Genomic DNA, 12,537 nt, shown 5'->3' with positions numbered 1-12,537 from the left:
AGGGGGAGACCCAAGGTTGACTAAGCCATTTTTGACAATGGGATTTCTTTCTTGTGTCCGTGTGGGTGTGTGTGTGATAGAGGTGTTGGGGGGTGGTGTAAATTTCAATTTTTTAATTTTGGGCATGTTCAATCAATTGTGTGCTCAATGAACACTAACAAGACCTGTATGTGTGTGTGTGTGTGTATACTTTTTTTTGGGGGGGGGGGGAGAGAGAGAGAGAGAGAGAGAGAGAGAGAGAGAGAGAGAGAGTTAAGTCCCGTTGAGCTATTGTCATTCAATTTTCGTTTTTTAGCTTGGACAGTGGACTGCCTTTAACACTAGAATGGTAACCTAACAGGACATAAAAGTGTCCTTTCAGGGTTTTGGAAAAAAATTCCAAAACCATAGTAGATCCACTCATTTTGAAAAATCCTTTCATGAGCTTATAATTCAATAACTACTACATATGGAAAAAATGAGAAACTTCTAATTCTTCTAATCCCTTGGTCACTACAAGCCTCCAAAGTTGATGGGCCAGTGCATTTTGCCCAAAAGAGCAATTTCTTACGGTTGATTGCATATAAATAAGAGTGGGGATTTTTTGTAGGACATGAGATAAAATGTCCCGTTAACTTCAATGGGTTCGTGACCAAAACATATGGTTGCTTTTACCTCACTATTATTTTTTTGGGGCAAAAAAAATAGGTACAAAAAAGTTGCATTTTTGCCATTCTGCAGACCTATCATCAAAGTTTCTATAGTCACGCTCAATACAGATACTATATACATGTTTTCTATTCTTCAGCAATCAAAAAACCAAACCATCATCATACACTATGCTATATAGCATATTAGGTCCGCCAAAACTCAAGGAAGATTAGCTTTATGTTATACTTTACACTTACACAATCAAAATTGAATTTGGATATCAAGAAAGCCACCAACAAAATCATAAAAGTGTTAATTTTGGGCAAAAAAACAGGATTATGCAATTCTTGTAAATTGGTCATAACTTTCAATTTTTACACTTAGCTCTCCCTACAAGAATTAAAACATGTTGAGAACTATGAAGGCCTAACCTCTAGCCATCTAAACCTCATGAAGTTTAGAGTGGTATAGTTGCCAAAAATTGAAAAAAAAACAAAAACAGGACACGTTTTTTCACACAGTTTAGGTTCAAAAATGTTGTGCAAGAGTAAGGTTAATGGTGAGATCGATACTAAAAAAAAAATGCTAAGTGTTTTTCAACTCATAAGGCAACTTTGTGGATGTATAGCACCTAGAAATTCATTTTCATACTCTTCAAATAATTCAAGCAAAATGGTGACTTAACAGAACAGAAAAGTATCTTGTTACCATTCTAGTGTTAAGGTAATATAATATAATAAGGTTGGCAGCAGTCCAAAGCTGGAAGGCGGCGGCAGCGGCAAGTACATCAAGAGGGACCGAGGGAGGAGTACATTCTGTTGACGCAATGCCACGCTGGAGTTGGTCCTTTCACGCATGCCACGCTGGAAGTGGTTGCCAAGCTTGCGTGGACGCCACCTGGACTCAGAGTCTGATTTCTAGACCGAGCCATTGATTGTCGAGTTGTTGTGCAGAGCTTCCCTTGCTCAGCCAATTTGGTTGCCTTCCAACATTGTGTGTGTGTATGTGTAAGCAACACCACACACTCCCTAGCTCTAACAAGCTCAGCTTTGCCCGCTCACAAGCTCAATGCCTTGCTCAGCTCGATTGAACTGCTCAAAGCTCCCAATTTCAGATCTACTGCACACAGCACACTGAGATCTCAAAACTTCCAAGATTCTCTCCAAGACAAAGAGAGCTTCTCGCGCAGGGTAGTCAGGAATAGTCAATCTCTCTAATCCGTACGGGATGCGCGCCAAATCATCCCGATCCGGTGCCATGAAACGCCGTCGAGAGATCGCTGTCGTCCCCTAGCCGTAGCTCTGATACCAATTGATGAGTGCGTATGCGGTGCGGTGTGTTTGAATGCGTGCGCGATGTGGTGTGTGCTAGAAAGGGGAGAATCACAAGTTGTTGTGGGTGGAGCAACTTCACAAGACTTAAGATGAGGAGCTCCTTATTCTCATATGTGATGAAGAATAACGGTATGTACACACGTGGGTGGGCGACCGTACGCTAGACGTCCGGGCGGGCAAAAGGCGTAGCGCCTTTACCCTAACATATTACCACAGAGAAGATAACCATCTTGCAGGATAAATGGTTCTTCTTTCTTCCCTAGTGCAAGGGCTGAAATCACATCTCTAAAATCGGGATCAACAGCATACTCATCTATCATAGAAGATACATCATTGTGAGTTGCTATGGAAACCACATTCACTCTCGGCCGTCTTGAGAGTGCATCGGCTACTTGATTATGCTTGCCAGCAATGTGAGCAATATGAAAATGAAATTGCGAAAGGAAATGTGCCCATCTCATTTGTTTGTCGGAGAGGTTGGTCTGCGTCATGAAGTACTTAAGGCTTTGGTGATCTATCCGTATAATGAACGGAGTCCCCAATAAATAGTGCTTCCACGAGTCTAAGGCATGTAGAACTGCAAGAAGTTCCTTTTCATATGTGCCTAGAGCTTGCTCAATAGGGTTGAGCCTTCGACTTTCATAGGCTATGGCGTGCCCTTCTTGGACCAAAACAACTCCAAGGCAATCACCACAAGCGTCACATTGGACCTCAAATGGCTTTGAGAGATCCGGCACTGTAAGCACAGGTTGAGAGATAAGCTTTTTGAAAGCATTGTTCTCCTTGGCATACCATGTATACCTAACATTTATCTTTGTTAGGGCATGTAATGGTCTGAGATTTGTGAGAACTTTTCTATGAAGCGTCTATATTATGCACACATACCTATAAAGCTTCTTAGTTCATGAAGAGTCCTTGGTGTAGGCCATCCTTTTATTACCTCTAGCTTTGATGGATCCATTTGGATGCCATCTTGAGAGATAATGTGACCTAAGTATTGAATCTCTTGTAAGAAAAACTCACTTTTCTTTCGATTACTATATAGTTTATTCTCTCGTAAGACTTGAAATATTACCTAGAGGTGTTGCTTGTATTCGTCTAGTGACTTAGAGTAGATGATAACATCATCAAAGAACACTCCAATAAAGGTTCGGTGAGGCCTGAATAGCTCCTCCATCAAGAGGTTAAATATGGTTGGTACATTGGGCAAACCAAAAGGCATGACAATGTATTCGTAAAGACCAAACGTAGTGCGAAATGTGATCTTTACAATGTCTTGATCAACTATCCTTATTTGATGGTAGGCACTTTCTAGGTCAATCCTATTGAAGTAGGTCGATCCTTGCAGTTTATCAAATAGGCCTTACCCGTGGAACAGGAAACCTATTTTTGATAGTGATCCTATTTAGTGCTCTATAGTCGATACACATACGATATGTGCCGTTTTTCTTTTGCACTAATAACACGGGTGAACAAAATGGAGATGAGCTAGGCCTAACCATGCCCTTCTCAACTAGCTCATGCACTTGCTATATAATCTACTCTTCTTGAGCTTGAGAAACTCTATAAGGAGATTTATTTGGCGGTGAACTTCCTGGAAGAAGTTCAATTGCATGGTCATCACTGTCTATATTCCACCGGCGGGCCGCCATGCATGGACAAGAGTTCTCTCTCTCTCTTGCATTATTTATACACACACTTTCGCATTATTTTTTATCCTCTCTCTCTCTTACCTCCTTGTCTGTCTTTCTTCCATTGGCGGCCTGCCATACCTCACCCCTCCCTCTTCCCTCTCATCCACACCCCCTCAACTTCACTCTCCCCTCCCTCTCTCTCCCTCTTGTTTTCTTCCCACCGGTGGGCCGTCGTCATTATCTCTCTTCCTCTCTCTCTTTTCCCATTCTCTCTCTCTTCTTCACTATCACTCTCTCTCTCACACCATCTCTCCCTCCATCGATTAGCTCACTCTCTCCGTCTCTGAGTAAGCGGTCCCGTGGGCATGGAATAGAATATCTCACTCTCTCTCTCTCTCTCTCTCTCTCTCTCTCTCTCTCTCTCTCTCTCTCTCTCTCTCTCTCTCTCTCTCTCTCTCTCTCTCTCTTGTTTTCCCTACACAACTCCCTCTCTCTCCCTCTTCCCCTCTCTCTCCTCTCAGCCATCTACAACTCCCTCTCTCTCCCTCGCTCTATGCGGAGACCAAAGCCCATGCGGGCGCAAGAAACTCTCTCTCCCTCTACAACCACACACACACCCTTACACTCTCACCCACACACCCCTCACCCAATTAATCTCTCCCTGGCCCGCTGCTCGTCCTCACCCCCTCCCCATCTCGTTGACCTTACCCCCCCTTCCCTCGCTCTCTGTCGGCAATAAGCTGGCCCGTCGAGCTCTCTATCTCTCTATCTCTCTCTCTTGCTCCCGATTCAAGCCTGAAGGCGTGCTGCACAACGTTCTCTCTCTCTCGCGTATCCACACACACCCTCACACCCCCTCCCCCTTACACTCTCGACTCTCCCTCTCGCTTTCTGTGTAGCCGTCGGGCGCAGTGCAGCTCACAGCGTTCTCTCTCTCTCTTATTCACACAACACACGCTCCAACCACCCCCCTCACCCCCGAGCCCGCCCTCTGAGTCAGCCCGCCGGCTCGCGAGCCCATCTCTCTCTCTCTCTCTCTCTCTCTCTCTCTCTCTCTCTCTCTCTCTCTCTCTCTCTCTCTCTCTCTCTTTCGACCGGTGCAGGCACCGTGCAGCAGAAACAATGCCGCTCTCTCATTATACACACACACTGTACGCCCACCACACACACACACACACACACACACAAACCTACCCCATGCCCCTCCACCCCCTCTCATACCCTCACGCACACACTCTCCCAACCCCCCCGCGTTTGTGTCGACCATCGCCAGAGCGTTATAAAAGAAAAAACATATATATATTATATATATAATTACACCCTTTCCCTCGTTCCCACGCACCCACTTCCGCTTACACACACCCACACACACTCAGTTAGCCCCACATACATACACGCATACATATACGCAGTCACAAGCACATACACATACATAACCAAGTACACGGCACGTGCACCCACACAATCAAACAACACGCACGTATATACGCACACATTGAAAAAATAAGAAAACACGAAGGAGAGCGACGTCATCAACAAAAATAAGGAGAGGCCAAGTCGCCGCCCCGGCCGACCCCGAAAATGACGAATGCGCTACATCAAGGCACCATCTAAGGCCGTCGTTCACCGACATAGCATCCACGACGCCCTCTTCAGTAAAATCTGTAGGTTGTCATCATTTTTTTCCAGTTTTAAACCAAACCTTGTGAAAAAATCCCAATTTGTATGTGATGGCCACAAAGGCCCACCTAGGAGTTTTCCTTTATAATATTTCCCAAGACAAGACAAGGGTCAACCATCTAGGGCCCATCGCCTTGCTTTGTCTCCCCTGATTAGAACCCCTAATCTAATCAGATTACCCTAATCTAAAGCAGCCAACAACTATAAAAAGGCACTGAGAGGTCACTATTAGGGGGTGTGCAATTTCATCAGAGGTCAGCACTTGGTAGTATTTTGGTGGGAGGGATTGGCAACATTTGCATCACGAGAGAGGGGACTTAGTGTAGCGACTTTCTTTGGGAGCTTGCACTATATAAAGAAGTTATGTCTACATCTCGACTCCAATGGTCGACACACGCACACTCATGTTAGCAAGGTCTCTGCGTCTATGAGTCATCTCTAGAGAACACACTAGTAGGCTCACTATCTCTCCCGCTATCTCTCTATCACCATGATTGCCACCTCGCCGGAAATAAGGTTGCTCTAAATATTGCAAGAAAATAGTTTTCCCTCACACCCTAAGGGTTTTCATCATTGTCTTATTCTCTCTCTCTCTCTCTCTCTCTCTCTCTCTCTCTCTCTCTCTCTCTCTCTCTCTCTCTCTCTCTCTCTCTCTCTCTCTCTCTCTGTGTGTAGAGTCTTTGATATTTCCAATTACCATTGTCTGCGTCCTAGCCGGTCAAAGTTAGGCGGTGCCCCCCCTGTTCGCTTCACCGTGGCCAGCTTGCGGCGTGCATCGGCTCCTGGCGTTTTCGAGGCCGTCGGGGTCCCTGTCGCGCTTTGCGCTCGTCATTTGGTGCCTCCACTAAAAAGGGATTCTCCAAAACCTTTAGTTTATAATGCTGAAAACAACACACATCATCAATCATGGACGAATGGCTGAAAGAATTCTCCAACTGGAGAATGGAAGAGGAGGAGACTAAAGAGGCACTAACCACCTTCATTGAAGTACTACTGCCAGGCTGTAGTGTCATCAGTATTCAAGAGGTAAGATCCCCATCTCGTATTGCTTGTTCTAACCGCAAATTGAGAGCATCAGGTGGGAAGTCTATGAAGTTCCATCACTGCTGTCAACCAAAGCACACTGTCAATGAGTGCCAGCAATGAAGATAGCGAAGGGGCTGAAATCATCTACATCGACATTCACCACAAGGAGCTCGTCCATATCAAGGGAGGAAAGAAAACGTTAAGGCCTCTCTTTCCTAAGGAAACTGCAAGCAAAGGTATAACCTCTACTCCAAAGTGGCCAAAAGGGGCTGCTCGAGCCAAAGGTAAGGAAGGGATAAGCCAGTCTAGAAACACGTGACCCCAAAGGAAGAAACATCTGGACACGCTAGTGCTTCAAGTTCAGAAAGCCGGGTCGTACCCAGTTTGCCAAAAAGAAGGTCATCCGAGGCTAAGCGGTGGAAGATTGCCTATCAATTCGCACGGCGCATGCGAGTACTGTCAGTCCATTTGGACAATCCTGAAGCAGAAGTGATAAGAAGGTTTCCATGCCCTAAGGAGGAGTGGTTCGGCTACTGCTCTGGCTGTTTTGGAGGACGGGTAGAGGGTCTTCCTCCTCTCCCCGTACAGCGCATCTTGAAGAAGCTCTCCACCACGGGTGAAACCCAGTGGGCTCGAGACGAGTTACAACTAAATGGAGTGGAATTCATGCAACGCATTGACTACAGTAATTACCTGCAGCTACTGCTAGCTAAAAGGCTAGGAGTAGTCAAACACAGTGTCATCACCCCGTACGTGCTAAGCGACGAAGGAAAAGTGGAGTCTATGAAAGGCGACGACCTCCTGTGGATGTGCCGACTCATCAACACCGGTACGGTAAGAGTATAAGTAAGTGCTCCACCCTCTATGCATGATGGAAAATGGGCCAACAGCGTTCCCGTTTAGATTTCTGCAGCACATGCATGTGAATATTTATGTAGATAGGAAAATCTTCTACCAAGAGAAGATCGTGTATTTGTTTGGTGCTGCGGTGCTAGGAGAAATCCTTAGCTCCCCAAACCCTATCATTCTCTCCATATTGGATTACCACCACTCCTTCAATGTTTCCATCTTTATCTTGTTTTAATCTATCCACTCAACTCTGTAAAAAGCAGCTATGAGCCGCTAATGTCATTAATGTTATTTTTTAAAAAAAGTTTGTAATTTTCTGAGTTACTACCATGGCAAGTGTTTCTTTCCCCACCTTCAGTAGAAAGAAGGGAGAAGACATCACCACCGACTTTCTGGATGATTTCGACATCGCTTGCGTGGTTTCCAACAAGGATGATGACGCCTCACGGTTACTAACTTTTCCTCTACTACTGATGAAAGTAGAGGCTAAGTCTTGGTACAATGCTTTGCCCCAAGCTACCAAAAATGCATGGGATGTACTACGTGCTGCCTTTGTGAAGAGGTTTGGTGGAGGCACAACCTCAAAAAAGTTATGGCAGCTGACGGAATTAAAGCAGGGAGGTCTGCTAGAGTATGCCACTGATGAGTCCAAGTTTGTGGATTTGTGGGAGCGATGGGTTGCCTCACTGGAGGAAGGTGAAGGAGCGTCTAGTTTCTTGAAAAAGGACCGTTTCATTGCTGGCATGTGGTCGCCACTTAAGGCAAAGATGAAGGGGAGGTTCCGTGCAACGTATGAGTTGGCAGTGGAAGTAGCCCGCCTTAAACACAAGAAGTTGCACATGAAAGCAAGAGTCAACGAGTCAGAGGAATCGAATTCAGTTCGACTAACCCTAGTGACTGCAACAGCTATTCATAGATCCCAAAGGAATCAGAAGAGCAGCAAGACCTACTGAGCCATCTGTGAGGGTCGTGTGTGAGGTTTTTTGAAGCCAAGCACTGGGGGCTGGGTTACCCAGTGTGAGGTGGATTAGGTTGCTGGAGTTCCCCTCTACACGCATCCTCTTCGGCGACTTTTATCACATAGGATGTATGACTTTGTGTAGACACTGGATTGCATCTTATGCATCAGGCCGTTGAGGCATTGTTTAGGGTTCAATCTTGAGACAAATACAGGTTCTGTCATTGCCCAGACAGGAGATAGTGCATGCTTACAGGATAGCATATTACAGAGATTTTCAAATTTGTCACTGGTCAGCTATTTATGATTGTTTTTTGAGCTATCTTTTGGTTCCCAAAGCTCAGTTTACAGGGGAGACCGCTGAGTCGCATCACTACCGACCTCGAGAGTTTATCCGTGCATCTGGTGCAGCAAGGGCATGCACCTGTTAGAAATCCAGAGCAAGGGAGAGGACAACGAAGGAAAAACCAAGAGTACCACTGCTATAATTGTGCGAAAGACGGCCATGGCATGTACTAATGCCCACATCCAAGAAGGAAAAACTTCAATAGAGGAGGAAGGCAGAATCATATTTCTCCAGCAAGGGCAAGACCACCGCCACACCCAGGCAACCAATCCCACCTATTCAAACCCCACCACCATCCGTGCAACCACAGCTAGCCCCACCAATTTAATTCCCACAACCACCGATGCAACCACTGCCATAATCACCACTTACACTCATCCTACGCCCACCACCAATAGGTACCCGCACACCAAGTGTCATCGGTCTTGCAAAAGAGGTCAAGATGAGGATAACAGAAGAAGGATCAAGCGAGAAGTTTGTTCAAAGGACTGAAGCAGTGGAACAAGAGGTTAAAGAATCAAAAGATGTTACCAGAGTACACCTCTAACCTTGGATGAAATAGGCACCAAAGCATTCAATCGACAGCATTGGGTAGTAAGGGTAAGAAGGTGTAAAGTGTTGATTAGGCCTCGTCAGAGAAAGAGGAATGCAAAGAGCATGGAAGATACAAGAGAAGAGGAAGACCAGCTTGCTAGCAAGGCTTTGCACCAGCATGGACTAAGAATAGTGTAGCGAGCTGAACGAATCTTGCATCAAGAAAGTTTCACCAGAGGACCATAACAAAGAGGTAAGTATGACTAAAGGTTTAGAGTTGGATATTGTTTCAAAGTCTTGGCAGTCGGGCAAGACTTTATTGTGTAGTGTCATAGACTTAGAGATGGGTAATGTCGCTAGTCTACTGAAAGGTGTTATGAACTTGGAGATGGATAATGCCTCCAAGGGTGTTCAAAGTAAGTTTGATGATCAACATGTTGCCAACCTTTTAAGGATGTTCCAAACTCCTCCACAACATAGCATTGTGTTTGCATGGGATGCATCAGACCTATGGTTATGGTTAACCGCTAGAACATACAGAGGTAAGATCAGCATGGAGATAAAAGTTAAGGAGCCATGGATAGACAAATGGTTTATAGGGTGCAAGAATGAAGGCCTCATTCCCAATTTGGTGCAATTTTTTACAAATAGTGCATCCTCTCTTTGGAGAGAGGTAAGAGGATTACGCTTGTGTTTAAGCCGCAAGGTAGGTGGCTTACTATCAACATCAAAAAAGACAGCTGGACATGTTTGAGCACATCGAAGAGGAGCATGATATGCAGGATGGATTTTCCAGTCGTGGCAGTAAGCAAGATTCTAAAGACAACTGGAGCTCACCACACCAACAAGGTGTCCATATATGGTGGATTCTTGGCACATTCTTCAGAATCATAATTTTTAGTTCTGTCTTTGCAGGAGCCAAGATGCTCATTTCTCCTCTCGCTGCTTATGGTTACAAATCTGGTCCCATTTGGAATGCAAATTTTATTGTTCAGACACTGCAGATAATGATCATATTCTTCACTTGGGACCCAAGAGGACATTGGCAAAAAGTTCTAGAAGCCATGGGCTTCCAATTTTATCAACCCGCACTATTCCAAGGAATAGGGTATCACCCGGACCTGTTGCAGATTCATGAAATCCTAGAAATCTCACCAACGGCCAAATGGAATGGCTAGTTCAGAAGGCAACTCGATATTAGCTCCTACAAATCAACTGAAGAAGGATCAAAGTCAGGGCTAGAGACATGAATGCCTCTAGCCAAAAAGGGCAGGGCTCATGATAGCCGATTTTTGGAAATCAAGAAAAAAAAAGAAAAAAAGGTTTATCTTTCCTCTGCCTGAAGCACGACAACACCACCAGAAGGCTCAACAAATCCCCGGTCAATTGGTGAGCCGCAAATTCTCTCTCTCTTTTCCCTGCCCCCACCACGGCTCATGCGGCCCAGCTCTCGTGGCACCCCTAGCCATAGCGCGTCACTATCCATCATTGGTCCTGGCTTTTGGATCCGCGGCTGCAATAACCAACCCCAAGTAGGGGAGAGCACATTACCAAGAAAAAACAATAAAAAAATAGTTTTTAACATTCACCACCCCCTATATGCTTAACCACCGGTGGGCTGCCACCAATGGGCTGCCACCAATTTGGCCACACCTCTCTCCATGATCGCCAGAAGACAGAGGCCTCTCTCTGTCTCCTCCTCGGCTCCGCCAACTCTCTCTCTCACTTACTTACCATGCCTCTGCATCGCCTGGCCCAATGGGCGCATAAAAAGAACACACTGCACACTGTCTATATTCCACCGACTGGCCGCCATGCATGGACAAGATTTCCCTCTCTCTCTTGCATTATTTATACATAGACACTTTCGTATTTTTTTTATCATCTCTCTCTCACCTCCTCGCTTGTCTTTCTTCCATTGGCGGGCCTCCATACGTCACCCCTCCCTCTTCCCTCTCGTCCACACCCCCTTGATTTCACTCTCCCCTCGCTCTCTCTCCCTCTTGTTTTCTTCCCACTAGTGGGCCGCCATCATTCTCTCTCTTCTTCACTATCTCTCTCTCTCACCATCTCTCTCTCCATCCATCAGCTTACTCTCTCCCTCTTTCAGTAAGTGGCCCCACAGGCATGGAATAGAATATCTTACTCTCTCTCTCTCTCTCTCTCTCTCTCTCTCTCTCTCTCTCTCTCTCTCTCTCTCTCTCTCTCTCTCTCTCTCTCTCTCTCTCTCTCTCTCTCTCTCTCTCTCTCTCTCATTTTCCCTACAGAACTCCCTCTCTCTCCCTCTTCCCCTCTCTCCCCTCTCGGCCATCTACAACTCCCTCACTCTCTGTGGAGACCACAGCCCATGGGGGTGCAAGAAACTCTCTCTCCCTCTACAACCACACACACACACACCCTTACACTCTCACCCACCACCCCTCACCCCTTCAATCTCTCCCTGGCCCGCTGCTCGTCCTCACCCCCTCCCCATCCCGTTGACCTTACCCCCCCTTCCCTCGCTCTCTGTCGGCAATAAGCTGGCCCGTCGAGCTCTCTCTCTCTCTCTCTCTTTCTCTCTCCCACTCCCGGTTCAAGCCCGAAGGCACATTGCGCAGCGTTCTCTCTCTCTCTCGCGTATCCACACACACCCTCACATCCCCTCCCCCTCACACTCTCAACTCTCCCTCTCGCTTTCTGTGTAGCCGCCGAGCGCAGTGCATCTCAAGCGTTCTCTCTCTCTCTCTCTCTCTCTCTCTCTCTCTCTCTCTCTCTCTCTCTCTCTCTCTCTCTCTCTCTCTCTCTCTCTCTCTCTCTCTCTCTCTCTCATTCACACAACACATGCTCACACCACCCCCCTCACCCCCGAGCCCGCCCTCTGAGTCAGACCACTGTCTCGCGAGCCCATCTCACTCTCGCTCTCGCTCTCGCGCGTGCTTTCAGTTGGTGCAGGCACCGTGTAGTAGAAACAGTGCCGCTCTCACGTGTTATACACACACGCAGTACATCCACCACACACACCTACCCCATGCCCCTCCACCCCCTCTCATAGCCTCACGCGCACACTCTCCCACCCCTCACGTCTATGTGCCAGAGCGTTATTAAAAAAAAACATATATATATTATATATGTAATTACACCCTTTCCATCATTCCCACGTACCCATTTTTGTTTACACACACCACCACACACTCACTTAACCCCACATACATACACCCATACATATACGCAGTCACAAGCACAGACACATACATACCCAACTACACGGCATGTGCACCCACACAATCAAATAACATGCACGGATATACGCATACACTGAAAAATAAAAAACACGAAGGACATCAATGTCATCAAAAAAAAGAAGGAGAGGCCAAGTCGCACGCTCCCGACACCGAAACAAGAAAAGACGCCGAAGGCATGCCCTGGCCGACCCCGAAAATGACGAATGCGCTACATTGATGCACCAACTAAGGCCACCGTTTACCGGCATCGCATCCACAACTCCCTCTTCAGTAAAATCCGTAGGCTGTCATCATTTTTTCCTAGTTTTAAACCAAATCTTGTAAA

The sequence above is a fragment of the Adiantum capillus-veneris genome, chromosome 9, assembly GCF_014529385.1.
Source record: "Adiantum capillus-veneris isolate H3 chromosome 9, ASM1452938v2, whole genome shotgun sequence".
NCBI classification, from domain to species: Eukaryota; Viridiplantae; Streptophyta; class Polypodiopsida; order Polypodiales; family Pteridaceae; genus Adiantum; species Adiantum capillus-veneris.
The sequence above is the reverse complement of the archived record's forward strand: the minus strand, read 5'-3'. Positions refer to the sequence as shown.